The sequence below is a fragment of the Canis lupus genome, chromosome 24 (assembly GCF_048164855.1).
Source record: "Canis lupus baileyi chromosome 24, mCanLup2.hap1, whole genome shotgun sequence".
Classification (NCBI taxonomy): domain Eukaryota; kingdom Metazoa; phylum Chordata; class Mammalia; order Carnivora; family Canidae; genus Canis; species Canis lupus.
The window spans coordinates 14,669,747-14,690,164 of NC_132861.1; the positions used below are offsets into that span (position 1 = coordinate 14,669,747).

Genomic DNA, 20,418 nt, shown 5'->3' on the forward strand with positions numbered 1-20,418 from the left:
AGTCCTGAGAGCCTCTCACTGGGAGCTGCTGTCCCTGGTCTTTATGGGACCATCCCAATCTTCTTTCCTCCTCCCAGGGCCTGTAGGACAAGCCCACCCCAGCCCCGTCACCTGTTGCAGGCGTGCGTCTTGGGCTCAGCTCACTGGACCTCACTTGGTCTTTGCCTGCGGGCTCCAGGCCCCGCCAGCTGAGGCGGAGGACGCCTACCTTTCACTCCAGCTCCTTCGGGCAGCACCGGCCTGGCCAGCTGTGCCGACTCCCCTGCCCGAGGAGGAGATAAAGCAAGAATGCAGAGGGAGCCAGCTCCTGATGCCCCCCGATGACGCAGATGACATCTTGACTAATTCACCCACTAGGGCCCCTCATACAGACCCTTGGTTGGATTTGCGGCCCCACCTAAGGATCTGAAAGTGGGCTTTGGGACCATACTCCTGCCCAGCTCAGGTGTCCCTAGACAAGCTGTCCACAGGTGCAATGCCCCAGGAGGACCAACAGCACTCACTATTCCATGGACTTGGCCGAATGGTTATGACACTTACAGTAAACTTGCCCAAGAAAGGCGGGGCCTTTTTCGGCCTGATCACCCCTCTTGACTTCCTGAGGCCTTATATGTCTCCCTGTTCTTAAAGGTTCAGCTTTGCCTCGCCTCCCCGTGAGAGGAGAGGGAAGAACATGTCCCAGTTCCCCTCCTGCTGGGGCACATCACCTCCCAGGCTTGCCCATCATTACAGACGGCAGAGGCCACTTCTGCTTGTTTGTATGGGATTTCCATCTCTCACTGCCTCATAAGGGGACATGGGTACCATGCATATGGCACATTAATGCCATTCCAATAATTCCTTCTGAATGGAATTTCCAATAATTTTTGTTTCCAGCAGTCTTGTGTATACAAAACAAACAATAGAAAAAGAAAAAATAGATGATGAATTAATTGTACAATCACAAAATTGCAAGTTCTTTGAAAAGTCCTCTGGGCCTCCTGCCTCAGACCTTCTCTGGCTCCCAGAGCCCAGATAAAACCACCTGCCGCAAGAAGAGACTCAACCCCATCTTTAGAACTAAAAAAAATCTGGAGCAGGGGACTGCCACCTTCTTTGCTGAAATCCCCAGCCATCTGTCGTCATGTTGTCACTCTTCAGCCTCTACCTTCATTTCTCATTAAATTTTCTTTATGGCTTTTCTTACTTCTGGAAGCTTGTTAATTGCTCTGCCCACATCCAGAAGATGCTCCAGAAAGCGGGCCACTTGTCGGGTTCCCTCAAGGGCAGCCCTCAGGTTGTGCTTGACGAGCATGTGTTAAATAGTGCAATCTAATTGCTCTATCACTGGTAACCCATCATGATCCCAGGAAGCAATGCAGTCTGGGTGCTTCTGATGACATGGTTTGAGACCGGTTCAGTGAACGTAAGTGTATTTGGAAGTTGTATCAAGAGGAGCCAAAGAGGCAGTCATCTCCAGAGCTAGAGATGGTGCTCACCAGGCATCTCCGCTGTTGGCCTGGGCTCCCCCTCCAGCTTCCTCACCACACACACACACACACACACACACACACACACACCTCCTGCCTGCCATTTATAAACTAGAGTTAAGAATAAGGCAGATACAGGGTACTTGGGTGGCTCAGTCAGTTGAGCATCCAACTCTTGATCTCAGCTCAGGTCTTGATGTGACAGTTGTGAGTTCAAGCCCCACATTGGGCTCCATGATAGGTGTGGAGTCTACTTAAAAAATAAATAAATAAAATAAATAAATAAAAATAAATAAATAAATAATTAAAGCAGATGTTCCCTAAAACTAAGACATCAAGAGGAACAAAACAACCAAAAAGAAATTAAGAAAGACACAATATAAGGAAATTTAAAAAGATAAAATAATTTGTTTTGTGAAAAAAGCATGAAGATAGATAAAAATTAAATTAAAATGATTTATAAGTCACAATAAACAGAATAAAAATTTTTTATTTTTATTTATTTTTTATTTAAATTCAATTTAATTAACTTATAGTGTATTATTAGTTTCATAGTAGAAATTATCAATTCATCCCTTGCATATAACACCCAGTGCTCATTTCATCACCCAGTTACCCCGTCCCCCTACCCCCTTCCCACCCAGTGACCCTCAGTTTGTTTCCTATGGTTAAGAATCTCTTATGGTTTGCCTCCCTCTCTGTTTTCATCTTACTTTACTTCTCTTCCCCTAAGTTCATCTATTTTGTTTCTTAAATTCCACATATGAGTGAAACCATATAAGTGTCTTTCTCTGACTGACTTATTTCACTTAGTGCAATACCCTCTAGCTCATCCATGTCATTGCAAATGGTAAGATTTCATTTTTTGATGGCTGAGTAATATTCCATTATATAATATATATGATATATATATATATATTATATATATACCATATCTTCTCTACCCATTCATCTGTCAATGGACACCTGGGGTCTTTCCACAGTTTGGCTGTGGTGGACATTGCTGCTATAAACATTGGGGTACAGGTGCCCCTTCAGATCACTCTGTTGGTGTCCTTTGGATAAATACCTATAGTGCAACTCTGGATCATAGGGTAGTTCTATTTTTAACTTTTTGAGGAACCTCCATACTGTCTTCCAGAGCTACATCAGTTTGCCAGAATACAAATTTTTTAAAGAAAGTTCAGACAAAAATAAATAGAACAATTCAAAACAGGGGCAGGAAGGAAATTAAGGCAGTCAAAAATGGATAAAGTTATAAAACAAAGACCAGAAACCTCCGATACTTAGATCCTTAAAATAAGCACCAGGTGATGTGCAAAGTGATATTTTCAAACAGTGCAAAACAAAAGGAGGCTCTCGAGGCTAAAGTAATTGGAACTAAGATGCTAATGATAGAGAGCCAAGAGGGAGTTTCTGGAGCCCCTGTGATGGAGGTGGCTCACAGTGAAGGGGCCCTGGCAGACGCTGCCCGGGCCTGGGCTCCATGACCCTACCTTGCCTTTGGGCAGCTCGTCCTCTCCGTTCCTCCTGAAGTCCTGGTGAGGTCTGGAAGAGCCTGCCTTCAAAACCGGCTGCCTGCTGTCAATCAGCCCGAGTGTGGCTAAGCCCCAGAGTCCAAGGGAACCCACACCTGCAGTGAGAGACCCCATGACACCCTCTGTCCTTCCCACTTTTGCAGCGTGAAGCATGACGCCATGTGGATTTCCACACAATTCTCCTTCCCTGGGCACAAATAAGGTAGAAAGCCCTTCTGGGCTGAAGGAAAGAACGAGAATGAGAAGACAGAAGAAGGGAAGAGAAATCATGTGGATACATTAACACATGCCATGTGCTATGCCATGGATTCACAAGTCCACCTCTCTTAGAGATGCCTCATAGCTCATCTGCTGCATTGGGACCAGTGGTGTGGCCATTGCCCAGATGGGAACCCTGAGGCCCGCGACCCTTTCTCACCCCTCATTAGACTCTGTAGGACCAGTGTGCTGTGTGGGCTTCAGGGCCTCCCCAGTAAGTCTCAGCTCTTCTTTCCTCTCCACTGAAGCCATGCTTATTCTCTTTTTGGCCTGCAGATTCTCACAGTCGATTCCAACTGGTGTTCAGCTTCACTCTTGATAATATGCATGACTTTCTGTATCCCAAATGGAAAAAGATGTAACTTTGGTATCAGTCTTGCAATGCCACCTCCATTTTGCCCACTAAGTGACAAGAAAGTCACCCATATAGCTGTGCTCCACAGCTTCCCCAGGACATGGATCCTGTCCTCACAGAGCCTACCATTGGACTAGGTAAGTGACGCAGGAGAGTGACTAGGCAGGGCATAACTAATTGCCAGGGGCTGTATAGATACTGAAAGCACTGAGTTCAGAGGCAGATCTGGATTCAGTTGCCACCTTGGGCATGGGTGTCTGAACCCCCAGCTCCTCGCTTATAAACCAGAATTCAGAATAACGTCCACCTCCAAGGCATTGTAAGTGTTCCTTGAGTTCATTTCTGTAAAGCATCCCTGCCGCATGGTGGTCGTTCAGTGAAGGGTGGATCTGGTCATGAATAGGTTAGAAATAATGGTGTGGACAGTGTGACAGAGGCTGAACTCTTGGAGCTGCACCCAGAGAGGAACTGGAATGGTATTGTGTCTCTGCTTGATGGCATTGTGGCCAATTCTATTTTTCTGGCTCAGTAGTCCTCAAAACAGGGGCAAATTTGGAGACCTCTGTCACACCAGGAGAGGAGGAGGACGTGCTGCTGGCATGTAGGGTAGAGACCAGGGATGCAGCTCGATATCCTGCAATGCACAAGACCGCCCCTACGGCTAAGAATTATCCAGCCCAACACGGCAGTAGTGCTCACATTGAGAAACCCTGGCTGGCTAAAGCTGTGGATCTCGGTACATTCAGCTGGTGAACTTATTAACAGGCAGGCTTTCCTGGGCACTACCCCTTTGCCCCGAGATTCTCAATCAGGAAGTTTTTGGGTAAGACCCCTCCCCAACAACATACCCCAGAGATTCAGAAACAGGTGCCCCCTGACCCTGGCACTCCAAGAAACTGCTCTACAAAGTGGAGACTAGACTTGGTGAGTATGTAACGACTGACAGAGGCTTTGCATTCTAAGGCTTTCCAAACGTCTTCCCATACCTGACTGTACTGGGTCCCGGAACAGTCTCTTTACGTCAATATCGTCCTTTTGACAAATGGGGAAGTGGAAATCCCGGGAGACTAACTTTGCCCACAGTCCTGATGGCCACCAAGTGGCAGAATTAGGTCTTGAATCCCACTGCCTTGCATACAGTACCAAATGTCTGTTAACTGGATGAATAACTGAATACACAAACAGATTAAATGAATTGAAGCACCCTTACTTCAAAATTCATTTTCTTTCCGTTCTTACAGCATAACTCTTTAATTATCTCCTAAGGTGCTGAGGAATTGAGGTAATGAAACTGAAATGATAGGAGTTATAATAAAATGTAATATGAGCAAAGAATTGCTTTTTTGAACAACTGACTTTGAAATTGTCAAGACATTCACTCCCACTGATGGAAAATTATCTTTGTCCCTAGTCCTGAACTTTCAAAGAAAGGGAGATTCAAACTGATAATAAGTCATGTTCATAAGCAGTACAGGTTGTCTGTTTCTAACTATCCTTTATTTAAAAAAAAAAAAAGCTTTATTTAAAAAAAATTTAGGCTTACAAAGAGTTAAAAATCAAGGCTCACATTTTTAAATGAACACTTTAAAAGTTTGCCCTCTGGTGGACAGTGGTAAAAATGCATATGATGTTAAAAAAAAAAAAACATGCCTTACTTAAGGCAGCCCGTCCTCTCCCAGAGCTCACCTGAAACAGGACAGCTGCTGCCTTGAGCTGAACTGTGTCCTCTCAAATTTGTATGTAGATGTCCTGCCCTCAGAGCCTCAGAATGTGACTGTATTTTGAGATAGGGCCTTTAAGAGGGGTTTGTTAAAATGAGAGTGGCCCCGAATCCCATCTGACTGGTGTCCTTATAACAAGAGGAAATTTTGACACATGAGACAGCAGGATCATGATGCATGGAAGAAAGGCCACGTGAGGACACGGCAAGACGGTGGCCATCTGCAAGCCAAGGAGAGAGGCCTCAGGCGAAACCAAACCTGCCCCGACACCTTGTCTGGAATTCCAGCCTCCAGAACTATGAGAAATACAGTCTGTGGGATTTTTGTACAGCATCATTTGTATAGCTTTTACTACTCTATCGTAAGAACACATCTTCATTTAATCAAGTCTCCATAGATGGATATTTACTTCCTTCTAATTTTCTTTGCTATGCTAGTCAGCGTTGTGATGAACCACCTGGTAATCTTTTCATATATCCATGGTTATTTTCTTAGAATGCTGAATTTTCATTTTTAAGTATAACATTAACTACTGGTGACAAGGGGGAAAAAATCCCCATGCTCCCAAGTGATAAAAGACAAAACCAGACAGGTAGAAGGAACAAAGTTATGTCTTGAAGTATTCACCTTTCGAACTGGATTGTGAGGATGATGATTTCACGGAGGACGAGGGGAAATTAACCAGGGCAGAGGAATGAGAGCAATGTCCACATCTTTCCAGAGGACGGCTGAAAAAGAAACCACCAGAAGACAAGTAAGGAAATAAAAAGGCAAGTAGCTGAGTGAAGTAAGTCAGTCGGAGAAGGACAAACATTATATGTTCTCATTCATTTGGGGAATATAAATAATAGTGAAAGGGAATATAAGGGAAGGGAGAAGAAATGTGTGGGAAATATCAGAAAGGGAGACAGAACGTAAAGACTGCTAACTCTGGGAAACGAACTAGGGGTGGTGGGAGGGGAGGAGGGCGGGGGGTGGGAGTGATTGGGTGAAGGGCACTGGGGATTATTCTGTATGTTGGTAAATTGATCACCAATAAAAAATAAATTAATATAAATAAAATAAATAAAAGGGCAAGTAAAGAGAGCTAAGGATCCTTAAAGAGGAGAGGACAGAAAAGGCACAGTTTGACGACCTGATATGACTGGTAAGCACAATATTTATACTTATTGCGAGACTAGTTGGCATGTCTACTGTACACTGTGCACTGTATTTTAAAACATCTAACTGGTCTCCCCACTGTTGCCAACAGCACCCCATCCACTGATGTGTGCTCAGGAAATGCCAAAAAAAAAAAAAAAAAAAAGTGTAACATTTGACCAGGAAAATAGAGGCAGATCTGCTGAGGGAATAAAATTTATCTAATGCTTTACAAGACAAAACTTAAATAAATTCTGGTATTTTGTTTTATACCTCTGGTTGCCCATTAATGGAAATCTAAAATTATCCTTAATGGACATATATTCAGGAGTTCAGTTTAGACTACTTCCTCACTTACCACTTTGTTGAGGAATAGGGAGGGCTGTGTTGATGAGCTCTATTAACCATTAGGAGAGTGATGCTTTTTGTGTCAGAAATGGACAAAGACCCCTGTGGGTAAAGACCACATAATGGTAGTAAAAGACATCCTAGGTACACAAAGCTCATTCTAAGAGAATTTTTCAAGCCACACGTGCTTCCTGATCCCAAGTCCTTTCCACGACTATGCTTCCCAGGGCTTCCTTACCAGCCTCCGCATCTTTCTGTGAACTCTTCTTAACCATCTGTTGTGAACTTATGGCCACCAACGGTTTCCTCCAAACACAAAACTACAGAATCCACCAGCCTGTGTGGGTCCTACTCATCCCTGGGGTTGGGCTCTTCCCAGGATCTATGTTGCCCTGGCCTAGGGGATGGGGAAGGCATGTTTACCGTGTGATAAATGCAATCCCCAGAATTGAATTCAACTTTAGTCCAACTTTAAGAGATTGACATCCATTCTAAAAATCCAGCCGTGGTATTTGAGATTTCAGACAACCAGATGGAAAAAAAGTAATGAATGAGTGCTACTCAGCAGACACAGAGATGTTTCCCTAAAAGGAAGGACTCTGGTCTAAGAAGGAGACCCCTCAGCCAGGCTTCTTGGGATGGTGCCCTGGTCCAGTGGGCTCTGTGGAGCAGGTCATAGGAGCCTCATCATGAGCTCTGGAGACCTGAGAGGAGGCATGCTGTCAGCTTGAAAGACGTGTTATTTGCAGGATGTGTGAGAGGCCACATGGAAGAACCAGTGGTGAGAGGGTGAGAGGGGAAAGAGCAGGGTAGGAGCAGAGAAGATATGGATGGGCCATAAATGGGAAGACGTGAGGACAACGTGTGACATATGCCATGGTTGCTGAAAGTATACCTTCCATAGTTGACAGCTCTAGATTCAAAATTTGGGTGCCATAGCACTCAAGCTTACATTTCCAAGTGAGTACTAGATACCTATTTCAAAATATTTATCTGGAACCTTGGAATTGGCCAAGATTTCTTAATCAGGACACAGACATTCTAACTTTAAAGAAAAAAGTTAGTAAATTGGACTACATTAGAGCCAAGAACTTCTAGTCATTAAAAGACACAGTGAATGGCAGCACACAGAGACAGAGTGGGAGAAGGTATGTGCGGTGCACACATCCGACAAAGGACTCATAAAGAACTCCTGCTAATCAGTAAGAAAAAAAAAGACAACCAATAGAAATATGGATTAAAGACTTGAATAGATGCTTCTTAAGGGAAGCTAGCCAAGTGGCCAGTAATCAAATGATGCTGAGCCTTATTCATGATCCAGGAGAAGCAAATCAAAGCCACAGTGAGATTCTGGTACATACTCACCAGAATGTCTGAAAGAAAAATGGCAGGTAATATCATGGGTTGTCAAGGGTGTGGAGCAAGAATCCTCATAATCTGCTGATGGGAATGTAAACTGATACAACCTCTGTGGAAAACTACCTACTACTGATCATAATGCGTACTCTAAGACTTAGTGACTTCACTCCCAGGGACACAGCAATGCATACACAGTTCACCAAAAGATATGTACAAAATTGTTTGGAGAACCACTATTTTTAATAAAAACTGGAAACCCACCTACCCAGCAGCGTTAGAATGGGCAAATGCATGGTAAGATATTCCCACACTCTCCAGCGGTGGTTCTCTGAGTATAGTCCCGGGAAGGGCAGCGTCAGTATCATGGGGCTACTTATAGCAATCTCTGAGCTCCTGCCCCAGACCTACTGAACCCAAAACTCTAGGAATCCAGCAATCTGTGTTTTAGCAAGCCCCCAGGTGACGATGGTGTCCACACAAGTTTGAGAATCACTGCTTTACACAACAACAAGAGTGATCAGACTACAGCTCCAAGCAAAAATGTGGGTGAATTTCACAAACATAATGTTGAGCAAAGGATGTCAGACACAAAAGAGCATTTTGGATCATTCCATCTCTGCAAAGCTCGAAAGCAGGAGGAACTAATCACTGCTGTTTGAAGTCAGGATCAAGGTGGGGACTAGGGTGAGGGAAGTAAGGTGCCTAGGGCAAGATGTAAGGAAGTTTTCATGCTACCCTGAGAGTGAGTGCCTCCTAGGGGCCTTGCTTGCCTTGCCTGGCCCTCCTGGCCTTGGGCAGGATGACCCTTACCCCAGAAGGAGTATGAGAGGCCCCTCCAGGCCATTGTTAATGTTATGTGTGTCAGTCTGGGTGTTGGTTGCAACAGGATGTTCAGTCCCACAAATTCATCCATGTGTACACGAACGATTTAGAAACTTTTCTGTGTAGAATTTGGACTAATCCTTCAATAAGTAATTTTTCAGCAAGAGATTATGTACATATGCAATTGGAATGATACACCATGTGGTGCTCAGCGATGAAACAATGAATTGAAATTTTTGGTAGCCTTTGAATATAATTGCTTTCAGAATGTGGGCATTTTTTTAAAATAAGCTCAGAAATTAACAAAAAGAGAAAAAATTCAGGGTGCCTGGGTGGCTGAGTTGGTTAACGGTCTGCCCTTGGCTCAGGTCATGATGGAGCCCCAGGGCAGGCTCCTTGCTCAGTGGGGAGTCTGCTTCTCCCTCTCCTTCTGCTCCTCACCGTCCCCCCCCCCACCCCCTCATCATTCTCTCTCTTTCTCTGCAAATAAATAAACAAAATCTTAAAAAAAACAGTAATTCAGAGTCAAGTCTGGTAGATGACAGATGAGATCAAAATGAGTAATACCATTATATTTGTTCTAAAAATTGAGATGGGATTTCCAGTGTGACTTAACTGGACTCTTAAGGCCATTGCCAAGGAGAAGTGAGTCCCAGGTGTGTTCTGGAGGTGGGAAAAACTTCAGAATAAGTTATAACTCCTCAGGGAGCGACTTTGAGCACACTTCCCTGACGTCTGGGATTTCCGGGACAGGGGCTAGCAGATCAACCACCTTGCTTTATAGGCACACCTGGCAAAAAGACAGAGTCCCCATCTTGTGTCGCCTGCCTGCTAGGAAAGCCGTGCTTTTTGTTTTGTTTGTTTGACTTAATGCTTTTATCTTTATTGCCCGGGTGAGCTCTAGGTAAGGCCTACCCCACCTCTGCTTTTTAATATGCGAAGGGGAAACGTCCCCACTGGCTGTGCTTCCTGCAGCTGAGCCCGAGTTAATGGCAACGCATGGAGGCTGTGAGACCCCAGGAATCAAAAGCATTTTTGTTTAGACTATGAAGAAAATATGAGCCAGTCATTGTGGTGTCTGCCGGCTGGATGCTGCGATGAACCTGGGGGGGGGACGGTTGGGCAGAACGAGCCCCGGGGACTCCTGAGCCTCAGACCCTGGGTGAGCAGCAGCTGCTTTCTGCACGGAATGGCCAGGGGCTCTGACCACAGCCTTCCTGCAGCAGGGCCCTGGGACTTCCTGTTACATAAAGGCGTGTGGGACTAAGAGGGGCTCCGCAGGGCCTGATGCCGGCCCTCGCCGGGTGCCACCCCACTCTGGGGACAGACGGGCATCTAACCCCCAGCCCTGACCTGGGAAACATAGTGACCCAACCAGGCCTGGCAGGGGGACCGTCCTGACGCGGCGGGGAGCCAACTGAGAATACCTCCGTGTCTGCGTCGGTATTACTTCACTGTCTAAAAACTTCTGGAATTTTGTTGAATTCAAGCATTTCAGCAAACGTGTTATCCTGTCCTTCCTCAAGAGTACCCTGGCCGGTGCCTCTTTCATGTAGATGCTTGTGTGCTCCACGAGGAACGGTTTTAGTGATCTGACTGTCCCCCTTGAGGCTCCCTCCTCAGCCAAGCGCCCACCTCCTTGCCCCTCGGGGTTGCGACAGCCTCCTACCTGTCCCCTGTCCCCCCGGCCCCTTTCCGTGGCTCCTGTCCTGGAAGCCAGTCCACACGCAGTAGCCGGATCACAGCCCTGCTTGGCTCCGACCCTGAGGGGCTCCTGCTTCTCTCTGAATTAACCTCGCCCTTCTGATGCTTTGACATCCTGGGGACTTGCACATCCTGGAGACACTGCCCCACCCGGGACTGGCTGATTCTAGAGAGCAAGCCACCCACCTAGGAGTGCACTTGAAGCTGCAAATCAACCAGTCCGGAGCCAGCCGAGCGGGCAACACAGCCACCTCCTCTAGGGAACTGTTACACTCTGAGCCTCTAACCCCCTGTCCTAGTCACCCAGGGCCAGAGTCCCCTGGAATTATCCTGCCTCTCCTGTTCCTTCCCAGAGAAACCACAAAAAAGTCGATACCTGATGCTTCCCCCCCCCCCACCGCCGCCTCCCACCCGCCCCTGGTGCTCCTGGCCTGGTCCCTCACGGAGTGTGTGCCCCTTCTCCTGGGAGCTATATGTGTAGCCCACTCATTTTTAGATGACTTGGTGTCTCCTGATCCATTGGCTTTGCCATAACTGAATAATAATAATAAAACCCACATTTTAAAAGAGTTTTTTTTTTTTTAAGATTTATTTATGATTGACATAGAGAGAGACAGAGGCAGAGACACAGGCAGAGGGAGAAGCAGGCTCCACGCAGGGAGCCCGATGTGGGACTCGATCCCGGGACCCCAGGATCGTGCCCTGGGCCAAAGGCAGATGCTAAACCACTGAGCCTCCCAGGGATCCCAAAACCCACATTTTGAAACACTCTCAGACGAAAAGTCAAGATCTTTGCTCGATCTAGACTCTGCTGCCCACTATGCCAGCAGAGCACTTGAAATGTGGCTTCTCAGTACTGTGATGGACTGTAAATGTGAACTATACACTGGGTTTCAAAGACAATACTGAAAAAAGGTAAAATAGCTCATCCATCATTTTTATATTGACCATTTGTTGGAATAACAATATTTTAGATATGTTGTCTTCAATAAGCTATATTAAAATTAATTTCACCTGTTTGCTTTTAGTTTTCTATGTACTTTATTTTTAAGATTTTATTTTTTTTTCTTGAGAGAGAGAGAGAGAGAGAGAGAGAGAGCACATGCACAAGAGAGACCACACAAGCAGGGGGAGCTGCAGGCAGAGAGAGAGGTAGAAGCAGGTTCCTGGCTGAGCAGGGAGCCTGATGCAGGGTTCAATCCCAGGACCCCAGGATCATGACCTGAGCTGAAGGCAGACGCTTAACCGACTGAGCCACCCAGGTGCCCCTGTTTTTACTTTTTTAGTATGGCTACTACAAAATCTTAAAATGCACTTGTAGCTCTCCTATCTCTATTGGACAACCTTGGTCCACAGGGCCCTGCATGATCTTACTCTGCTACCCTTCTGGCTTCATCTTCTTCCCTCCTCTGCTTCATCACATTGGCCTCCTGATGCTCCTTAGATGCTCCTGATGCTCCTCCTGGTGCTCCCAGGACCTTTGCATTTGCTGTTCTCTCTTCCAGGAATGAGCCCCTTAGATACTCCCCACCCCATCTCTACCCTACTTCATCTCCAAGTGACGACTGCTCTGGCCTCCCTCCCTAAAATTTCAGCATTACCCTCAACCTCTCTCTTCCCTGCTTTATTTTTCATGCTTAATATGTATCACTAGCTAAAATTCTGCTGGTTTCTCTTGTTTATTATCTATGTCCCCATCAGCATGAAAGCTAATATGGGCAGGGATTTGGGTCTCTTGTGTTCTCTGCTGTATCCTCTGTATCTAGAAAGAACAGTGCTTTGCACAAAGTAACAATAAATATTTGTTGAATGAATGAACACAGGATACAGACTTTTGGCCTCAGGATCTTCATTCCAAATGAGAGAAGTCAAGTATATATAACAGATAAAACAGGGCTGGGGGTTGGAGCAAGGGAGAAGCCTGCAGGGAGTCGGGAGCTTGGCCAGCTAAGGAGGCCTGGCCATGGCCCCATGGCTGAGAGGCGCTCAGATCCAGGCTGGGCTGCTCAGACCTGTCAGATGGCAGAGGAGGGTGGTTGTGGGGGGCAGGGAGGGGGAAGTTGGGGCTTGGAACTGGCTGGAAAGGAGAGAATGGATAATCTATATTTTTTAAAAGCTGCCTGTAAGATCAGCCCTTGGTGCTATTGCTTATTTTTACAAGTGGGATGGGACACAACAGATGAAGAATTGAACTGGCTTGGGAGGACAAGTAGTCCAGAAGCTTGCTGCAAGTCTCGAGCCTCATCCCAGAAATATTGATGAAAATCTGTGTTTACCCCATCCCCAGTGAATCCTGTGCATATTGCTCTTTGGAATGCACTCAGTTCCAGGAACAGATGACAGAGAAACAAAATATGATCTATCCATACAATGGGGTAGTATTTGGTCTCAAAAAGGAAGGAAATTCTGACCTGGGCTATAGGATGGATGACCCTTAAAGACACTAGGCTATGAGAAATAATGTGGTCTTTTGAAGGCAAACCTGTCTGCTGCCTGCCTTGCTCAGCCCTCTTGGTTAGTGCCCATTTCAACAACAAACACACAGTCATTTCTCACCCTACTAAGGGGGCTATTTCCTGGGCAGAGGTTTGTGTTAGAGCTTATTATAGAAAGCTCATACAAATCAACAAAGAGTGAGGGAAGATGGCTAAGAGTAGTATTGAAGAGGCATTAAATAAAATAAGAAACACAGATAAGTGGACAGTAAATGTCAAAAGTGATCATTCTCATTAGTAATAACAAAAGGAAGAAAACATTACAAGAATGCATATTTTTTTAATAACGGGTTAGACAGAGGTTAAACGAACAATAGCCAATGTTGGTGTAGGTATGAAGAAAACAACCCATGTCCTCAGATTGGAGGGACTGTAAAAGATACATCTAAGGAGCGATTCAGCAATATATAACAGGAAGCCTTCATAAAATATTCTTTTCCTATTACTCCACTTCCAGGAATTATTTCTTACAAAAAGTGTTTAAGAGCATAAAGATACATGCACAAGATTACTCAATGTAGTGTTTAGAGCAGCACAAATAATCCAAATTTCTTAAATAATTGGTAAGATTAGTATAGTATAGTATATAAAGTATAGTATAGTATAGTATAGTATATCCAGATAAAAGTTATACAACTATTTAAAATGATGCTGTGGATTATACTTCTATCTTATTTGGAAGGATGTTCAGCATATATGTGTTAGAAAAGCCGTTTAAAGAGCCATCTATATAATGTGAGTCAAATTTGCTTTAAAAGGACATATGGGCAGCCCCGGTGGCTCAGCAGTTTAGTGCCGCCTTCAGCCCAGGGCCTGATCCCGGAGACCTGGGATCGAGTTCCCACATCGGGCTCCCTGTGTGGAGCCTGCTTCTCCCTCTGCCTGTGTCTCTGCCTCTCTCTCTTTCTCTCTCCTCTCTGTGTATTCTCATGAATAAATAAATAAAATCTTTAAAAAAAGAAAATGACATATATATTTACATGGAAAAAGTCTAGAATCAATGTTACAGTGGTTGCCTCTAGGTGGAAAGATTTGGGTAATTTTAATTGTATTTCTGGTTGTTTACCTGTATTGTATTATCTAATTTTTCTCTATGATTATGTATTACTAGAGTTGTGTTTTTTTTTAACCTCCCATTTGGTGCAGAAAAAAGGAGTACACACAAGAAAGCATAGTTGCAAAGATTAAAGGTGTTTACCAGGCTGAGATCTTGTAAACTGTGGGATCACCGCCTGCAGACTGAAAAGGCAGTAATTAGACTGAATGTCAAAGGATGAGCCATTCAAGGAAGCAGCGATCCTTTTGGAAGAAACAGAATCCCCGGTGTTTACCGAAATACGGGGCAGCTAATGCCAATGAAGACACTGGGAATCTGCAAAATGCACCACACTATGGGTAGAAAATTGGTTCACCCTCTGCCCTCACTAGCTGGCACGTTAAGGGGTCCTGGGTGTGCACCAGGCTCAGCCTTTGCGTGTTGTCCCATCTACCCCGGACGATAACCCTGGAGATGGCTAGGGTGCCCATTTGACGGTGGGGCGGCTGATGGGTGTTGGAGTGTGGGTTTGAATCCCAGCCTCCCCGTCCCAGAGCCCGCCTCTGCACGCCCCTCACTAGGGCCTCCTAGCTGCTGGGAAGGATGCTCCTCCAGAGTGTGCACAGAGCTTCCTCTGGGGCGAGGGGTCACCTCCTCCAGCAACAGGCCAGGCCCGGGGATCCCTCCAGACCCTTCTCCTGGTTCTCCATGGGCGCCCAGACAGTGCTGCTGGCCACTTGGCCCTGTCTGTGTTGTTTATTTTGCAGCAGCGCCACCGAGGGGTCTGGGTTTCCACCAGCAGCGCCCCTGCACGTTCCCATGGCAACCTGGACGCATCCCAGCAATGCTGTGAAAGAGCCACCGTCCAGCTGGAGGGCAAGGTCACGGTCACGCACTGAATGCCGTGGGAGGGAAGCCTGGCACAGGCCTTCCGAAAAGTACTTGGGACTTTGTAATCCGTGTTTGGCATCACTGCGTTTTCACAGGGTGGCAAGCCTGGCTGAACCCCGGGCCCAGAGCCCCTCCCCATCTACTCTGCTGACTGCACCCCAGCCAGAAAAAAATGCAAGGACTAGGAGCCGACTAAGGGGGATGATGGTGTGCATTTCTTTGGTGGCAAGTTGAGAGCATCCCTGTCATTCCCCACCTCCCTACCCACATCCCCCTTGTGCAGGGCTGCGCAAGTTATACCACCCTCTGAGCTTCCGGGGACACTGTTCCTGGACACTAAGATGTGGGTGTCGCCTTCAGAAGTGTTGGGCCACAGAGGGACTGACTCGCCATGACTGGCCCATAGTAAGCTAAAACTAGGACAATGTGCTGGGGACCCAAACAACAGCTTCTTTATCCAGAGCACACTCTTCCAGTAAGCTCAGCTATACCAAACACAACCAAGCAATGGATGGGAAGCAGAAAAGGCTGAAGTAAAAATGTAGATTTTTAAAGCCAGGGTTTTAAAATCACTCACTAGCAAGTGAAATCGGACCCTCAATCAGAGCAACTTGCTCTTCTCTGGTGTATCTCCTGCTTGCTATTAAAAAGGACCATAGCCTGGGAGGGCTTATAAAAAACAGAAATTTATCTCTTATCATTCTGAAGGCTGGAAGTCTGAGATCTGGGTGCCAGTCACGTCAGGTTCTGGTGAGGACCCTCCTCTGGGTTGTATTCACTCTCTTGTATCCTCACATGGTAATGGTGATGCTGGCAGGGGAACTCTTTGAGATCCCTTTGATGAGATCACTAATTGGTTCATGAGGGCTCCATCCACCTCACCCAGTAATCACTTCCCAAAGCCCTTCCTCCTAACACCATCACATTGAGAGTTATGATTGCAACATACAAATTGGAGTGAGGGGTGGGTAGAACATTCCATCCATAGCACTCTCCAAGTCAGTTTGGTTGTCTGGTTTCTCAGCCAACAGAAGAGAAGAGCCTGGGAGCAGAGTGGATGCCACCACCACTACCACCCAGGCCTCTTTTATTGTCCCCTTGTCCCACAGCACCTGGAAATATTGGCTCCTGTGGACTCCCAGGTGTCCCCTTCTTGGGAGAACTGTCTTTGGCAGAAGAAGATCCAACTCACCCGGGAGGTTGGGAGTACCCCTGCCTCATACCACCATGCCCAGGCAGTCCACTACCAATAGCTGTCTGACATAGGGGTACAAAAGGGTGGCTACCTTGGGTGTCAGAATCCTTGTCTCAGGGAAACCTGAGCCTGAACTGAGAGGTGTTATGTTCTGTTAGCAGAAATGGTCCCACTCCCACAACCCACTGTTACCAGGTGAGACACTTGAGAGTCATCTCTGACCCCTCCCTCACACCAGACAACAAATCGACCCCAAGACCTGCAAATTGGGCACCTCACCTTGAGTCTGTCCATTTGTCTCTGTGCCCTGTGACACAGCTGAGTTCAGGCCACCATTACCTCCCACAGGTCTTGCTGCTTGCTACCTGTTGTGCTTCTCACTCTGTCCTCATGTCGTCAAGAGAGCACATTGGACCACATCACATCCCGAGTCAAACTGCTCAATGGCTTCCAGTCCATCTAGAATCCAGTCCTCCTTGCCAAGATCAGACATGACCAGGCCTGGCTGACCTCTCCACTCTCATGTCTCTGCCATCCTTCTTTCCATGAACCCCCAGCAACCCCACATCCTCACCCCCCTACAAACAACTGGACATTCTGAGAGTGTCTTGACTATGTGCAGGGATCTCTGGTACCCTAGGGATGCTCTGTCTGGAAAGCTCTACCTCACCTCTTTTCCTGGCCCACTCCTTCCTTTCCATTCCTCAAGATGGGATTTGGACATGCTTTCCCACCAGAGGCCACCTGGATCTCTCAGTGTACCCCCTTACCTCTTCTGTCTTCTATCAGAACAATTGCTTGTACTCTTGTACATCCTGGAGCACATGACATCAAGGTTGGGAATGTTTGATCCATAGCCATATAACGGGCACTCAGTAGTTATGTAATAAACTAACAAAATGGCAGTGGATGGCCTGGTATCAAGAACTCAGAGAGCACAGCCATCGGAGGCCACCTTGTATGGGACCAGGATCCCTGGTTACTTCCTTCCATGGCTTCTATGGCATTCCTGCATCAGAGTCCAGAATGGTCTATTGTGACACAGAGAAGAAGAAACTAGCAGGTTCTCTGCAGAATTCCAATTTTAATAGGACATGTTCCAATTTTCTGGTCTGGTTACTCTGGCCTCCACGAACAAGCAAGTAGGTGGCTGCCTCCCCAGGCACTTCCATGGCTGCCCCTGCCCCCACCTTTAAGGGGACTCACATGCCTCTCAGTGAGACCTTCCCAGACTGCACTATTTCAAATCTCAACTCCTGTCCTTCACACCTCAGCATCCAATCCCCTTCTTTGCTCAGTTCTCCTCCACAGCAGTTAGTATCATCCAACATACCAATTATTGGACTTACTTGTCTGTTTATTGTCTGTCTGCTGGTATGCTGCAAGGGCCGTGGGGCAGGGTTTCTGGCTTTTTTCCTGTTTTGTTCAGGGCTGTACCACCCCAGGGAGTCCAGGGCCTGGCACATAGCTGGATAACTCTCTGTTGAACGAATGTATAAGATTGAAGCATATCACTGAGAATGGACACACAGGACACAGTAGCGCAAATTTTGAGACTAGATTCAGGAAGCCTGGAAGCTTTGAAGCTGTGCTTGGCTGCTGGCCTGATGGTAAAAGAGGACTGGTGGAGACAGAAATACATCCTCATTTTCTCTTCTGTCTTTTCTATCGGTGGAAATGATCTAAAGACAGGGAGGGAAGACTTATGTAATGGTATCAGTTAGCTCTGAGATATTCATGAGGGAAGACAAAACACTTTCTTCAATGTTTCTCAATCACATCAAACCTTCTCCTACCCCTCCTTCCAGGACTGGCAGGAAATCCAGTCACCATGATTTTATGGAGGACTTTTCCCCCTAAGGTTTCACGACTCCTTGGTGAGGGGTGCTTAAAGTGACCGCGTGACACTCTGTGGTGTTTCCTTGCCCTGACCAGGCCATGCATGAGAGGGCACCCCCAAATAACATTCTCACTCTTTCCCCAGGTTTGGCTGCAGAAACCCATGCCTAGTCCTGCTTAAGAGGAAAGTGTGTGGTTCTAGAAAGGTGAGGAAGTCGGCAGTTGGCACTGAAGACTTTCAATAATTCAGACAGGCAGGTCCAAGGGAGGACCTCTCAGGGAGTGAGTGCAAGCCTCACTGGAGGCAAAAAGATGGTTAGGAATCTTTGAGCATTATGAGGAATGGAAAGAGGCAAAAGGACTATGATATTCAAAATTGGGGTGGGGGACCCAGAACAAGGTGGATACTAGAAACTGAGGCCCAATGAATGTGACCTTGAGTACTAACAATGTCTAGGTTAGTTTAACAAACCGATGGCATGTCATTCAGCTTATGTTTCATGCAAATTGAGGAGAAGAATGAATGATTCTGGGGTGTTAACTTGTGTCCAGTTAGCTTCATACCTCATTAAGTTTCTTGATTGATTGAATTGCAGGATAAAAGAGTGCCTTCATTTTGGCAAGATGATTTAGGGGTCTTCTTGATACTTATCTCTGTGGACAAGTTGGGGAACTGTTGGCCAGAAGAGTCATTCATATCATGTACTTCCTGTGTTCTGCATTGAAATCACAAAGATGAATAAAACATGGTCTTTGCCTTGGAGAAACTCAGCCTTGTGAGTGAGACAGCTATGTAAAGAAGTAATTATGATACACTTCGATAAATGTGTAATTCAGTCATTTGCGAAGTGTTATATGTGATGGGACAAGCAGGTGACTTTGTAGTTGGTTGGAAAAGATTCATTATTCAACATCAAGGTAGAGGGAGGTCTCTTCTGTACCACAAAGATGTATATCAATTCTGTGCTGTCCAAACTTTAAAAAAAATGTATATGAAGACATCAAAGTCATGTTGATCAAATTTGCCAATGACATCAACTTTTGGGAGATAGCTAATACATTGACCATGGAGCAGGATTCAGAAAAACCTCCAAAATCTAGAAAAGGTATGGCAACACTAAAAGATGAAATTGAAAAGGGAAAAATGTAAAGTCTCAGGGCACCTAGGTGGCTCTGTCAGTTAAGCATCCAACTCTTGATTTCGGTCATGATCTCAGGGTTGTGAGATGGAGTCCCACGTCAGGCTCCATGCTCAGCAGGGGAGTCTGCCTGAGATTCTCTCTCTCCATCTCTCTCTGTCCCTCACCCTGGCCTGTGTGCATGCTCTCTATCAAATAAATTAATTTTTTTTAAAGAAAAATGTAAAGTCTTGACTTATATTCAGATTTTAAAAGGTTCTAGAGGGTTTGGATGTCTTCAAGGTCGATGCAAACTAATCTTACAGGTGAATGAGCAATGTGGGAGCTTATTTAAAAACAGCAGTTTGAGGGGATCCCTGGATGGCTCCACGGTTTGGTGCCTGCCTTCGGCCTGGGGCATGGTCCTGGAGTCCTGGGATCGAGTCCCGCATTGGGCTTCCTGCATGGAGCCTGCTTCTCCCTCTGCCTGTGTCTCTGCCTCTCTCTGTCTGTGTCTCTCATGAATAAAAAAATAAATAAATAAATAAGAATAAAAAAAGCTTTAAAAAAAATAAAAACAGCAGTTTGATATCCAGAACAAAGAAGGTATTCATTCTACTTTATTCCAAGCTGATTAGACCACTTCTGGAATATCGTACTTTATTAATTAAAGGCACTCAACCAGAGTGGCAAAGAATTCATGAAAACTGGAAGGTATTGGGAGACCCAAGTATCTAGGGTCTGCTTCATCCCAGCGTCACGATAGAAGCTTCAAATGAGACCCATCCTTCTGCACAGTCCCTGCCCCTCCTCAGAATGGAAGAGTCCATGCAGATGACAGCTCCTGCCCCATGCACTAATGGGACCTAGCAATAGTTTTAGTTCTGAACTAAGGGCACCACACTCCACGTTGATGCTGTAAACCAGCAGCTCCTTTTTTAGCCCCTACAAGGGGGAATGGTTGACTTCCTTTTGCTCTAGTCTCCTGGGTATTCTGAGGTTTCCCCATACCATTTTCTCTAACTGGTATGCTGGCTTCCTGTCCCCTCTTCTTGGCCTACGGTTCTGAAGGTCAAGCCAATAATGTTGCCTTAAATTAGGTAGTCTCATGTTCACTCTGCTCGGCTTCT

The 20,418-nt window shown here is 46.0% G+C and overlaps 2 long non-coding RNA genes across 5 annotated transcripts in view; one reads left to right on the top strand and one right to left on the bottom strand.

Annotated features, from left to right (window-relative positions):
• Nucleotides 1–17,345, bottom strand: part of LOC140615794 (uncharacterized) — a 31,721-nt gene extending 14,376 nt beyond the window's left edge. Inside the window, exons 1-5 of one of the 4 annotated variants that reach the window (XR_012016272.1) lie at nucleotides 17,102–17,345; nucleotides 6,840–6,931; nucleotides 5,969–6,069; nucleotides 3,426–3,600; nucleotides 2,051–3,102 (exon numbers count right to left, since the gene is read on the bottom strand). This is a non-coding gene — a long non-coding RNA (uncharacterized lncRNA). Of the gene's footprint in view, nucleotides 1–2,050; nucleotides 3,601–3,927; nucleotides 4,255–5,968; nucleotides 6,070–6,839; nucleotides 6,932–17,101 lie in introns of those variants that run through there. The other 3 variants (XR_012016273.1, XR_012016270.1, XR_012016269.1) reach the window with 3 other exon arrangements.
• Nucleotides 17,346–17,351: 6 nt separating this feature from the next.
• On the top strand, nucleotides 17,352–19,010 carry LOC140615795 (uncharacterized). Its single transcript, XR_012016274.1, has 3 exons — nucleotides 17,352–17,473; nucleotides 18,316–18,376; nucleotides 18,767–19,010. It is a non-coding gene; the product is annotated as an uncharacterized lncRNA (long non-coding RNA).
• Nucleotides 19,011–20,418: the final 1,408 nt, after the last annotated feature.